This window comes from Pempheris klunzingeri, chromosome 24 (assembly GCF_042242105.1).
Source record: "Pempheris klunzingeri isolate RE-2024b chromosome 24, fPemKlu1.hap1, whole genome shotgun sequence".
Taxonomy (NCBI): domain Eukaryota; kingdom Metazoa; phylum Chordata; class Actinopteri; order Acropomatiformes; family Pempheridae; genus Pempheris; species Pempheris klunzingeri.
This window is the reverse complement of record NC_092035.1, coordinates 12,504,977-12,507,476: the sequence shown is the minus strand read 5'-3', so window position 1 is coordinate 12,507,476 and position 2,500 is coordinate 12,504,977.

Here is a 2,500-nt window from a genome sequence, read left to right as displayed (position 1 = left end):
AGAGAGAGTGAGGATGTGTGTGTCTCTGTCTGTGTCTGTGTGTGTGTGTGTGTGTGTGTGTGTGTGTGTGTGTGTGTGTGTGTGTGTGTGTGTGTGTGTACCTCCACCAGAGTTCTAGGGGGACTATGGTTACACGGATTTTAAAAAAAAACAAAGCAAGGATCAAAGCACAAAAGGGCACACCTTCACCAGAGTTACATGGGGGACTATGGGAGTAAGGAGAGAGAGAGAGTGAGGATGTGTGTGTCTCTGTGTGTGTCTGTGCCTGTGTGTGTGTGTGTGTGTGTGTGTGTGTGTGTACCTCCACGAGAGTTACATGGGGGACTATGGGAGTAAGGAGAGAGAGAGAGTGAGGATGTGTGTGTCTCTGTCTGTGTCTGTGTGTGTGTGTGTGTGTGTGTGTGTACCTCCACCAGAGTTCTAGGGGGACTATGGTTACACGGATTTAAAAAAAAAACAAAGCAAGGATCAAAGCACAAAAAGGCACACCTCCACCAGAGTTACATGGGGGACTATGGGAGTAAGGAGAGAGAGAGAGTGAGGATGTGTGTGTCTGTGTCTGTGTCTGTGTCTGTACCTGTGTGTGTGTGTGTGTGTGTGTGTGTGTGTGTGTGTGTGTGTGTGTGTGTGTGTGTGTGTGTGTGTGTGTGTGTGTGTGTACCTTCACGAGAGTTACATGGGGGACTATGGGAGTAAGGAGAGAGAGAGAGTGAGGATGTGTGTGTCTCTGTCTGTGTCTGTGTGTGTGTGTGTGTGTGTGTGTACCTCCACCAGAGTTCTAGGGGGACTATGGTTACACGGATTTAAAAAAAAACAAAGCAAGGATCAAAGCACAAAAGGGCACACCTCCACCAGAGTTACATGGGGGACTATGGGAGTAAGGAGAGAGAGAGAGAGTGAGGATGTGTGTGTCTCTGTCTGTGTCTCTGTGTGTGTGTATGTGTGTGTACCTCCACCAGAGTTCTAGGGGGACTATGGTTACGCGGATTTAAAAAAAAACAAAGCAAGGATCAAAGCACAAAAGGGCACACCTCCACCAGAGTTCCATGGGGGACTATGGGAATAAGGAGAGAGAGAGAGTGAGGATGTGTGTGTCTCTGTCTGTGTCTCTGTGTGTGTGTATGTGTGTGTACCTCCACCAGAGTTCTAGGGGGACTATGGTTACGCGGATTTAAAAAAAAACAAAGCAAGGATCAAAGCACAAAAGGGCAAACCTCCACCAGAGTTCCATGGGGGACTATGGGAATAAGGAGAGAGAGAGAGTGAGGATGTGTGTGTCTCTGTCTGTGTCTGTGTGTGTGTGTGTGTGTGTGTGTGTGTGTGTACCTCCACCAGAGTTCTAGGGGGACTATGGTTACACGGATTTTAAAAAAAAACAAAGCAAGGATCAAAGCACAAAAGGGCACACCTTCACCAGAGTTACATGGGGGACTATGGGAGTAAGGAGAGAGAGAGAGTGAGGATGTGTGTGTCTCTGTCTGTGTCTGTGCCTGTGTGTGTGTGTGTGTGTGTGTGTGTGTGTGTGTGTGTGTGTGTGTGTGTGTGTGTACCTCCACGAGAGTTACATGGGGGACTATGGGAGTAAGGAGAGAGAGAGAGTGAGGATGTGTGTGTCTCTGTCTGTGTCTGTGTCTGTGCCTGTGTGTGTGTGTGTGTGTGTGTGTGTGTGTGTGTGTGTGTGTGTGTGTGTGTGTGTGTGTGTGTGTGTCTGTACCTCCACGAGAGTTACATGGGGGACTATGGGAGTAAGGAGAGAGAGAGAGTGAGGATGTGTGTGTCTGTGTCTGTGTCTGTGTGTGTGTGTGTGTGTACCTCCACCAGAGTTCTAGGGGGACTATGGTTACACGGATTTAAAAAAAAACAAAGCAAGGATCAAAGCACAAAAGGGCACACCTCCACCAGAGTTACATGGGGGACTATGGGAGTAAGGAGAGAGAGAGAGTGAGGATGTGTGTGTCTCTCTCTGTGTCTGTGCCTCTGTGTGTGTGTGTGTGTGTGTGTGTGTGTGTGAGTGTCTGTGTGTGTGTGTACCTCCACGAGAGTTACATGGGGGACTATGGGAGTAAGGAGAGAGAGAGAGTGAGGATGTGTGTGTCTCTGTCTGTGTCTGTGTGTGTGTGTGTGTGTGTGTGTACCACCACCAGAGTTCTAGGGGGACTATGGTTACACGGATTTAAAAAAAAACAAAGCAAGGATCAAAGCACAAAAGGGCACACCTCCACCAGAGTTACATGGGGGACTATGGGAGTAAGGAGAGAGAGAGAGTGAGGATGTGTGTGTCTCTGTCTGTGTCTGTGTGTGTGTGTGTGTGTGTGTGTGTGTGTGTGTGTGTGTACCTCCACCAGAGTTCTAGGGGGACTATGGTTACACGGATTTAAAAAAAAACAAAGCAAGGATCAAAGCACAAAAGGGCACACCTCCACCAGAGTTACATGGGGGACTATGGGAGTAAGGAGAGAGAGACAGTGAGGATGTGTGTGTCTCTGTCTGTGTCTGTGTG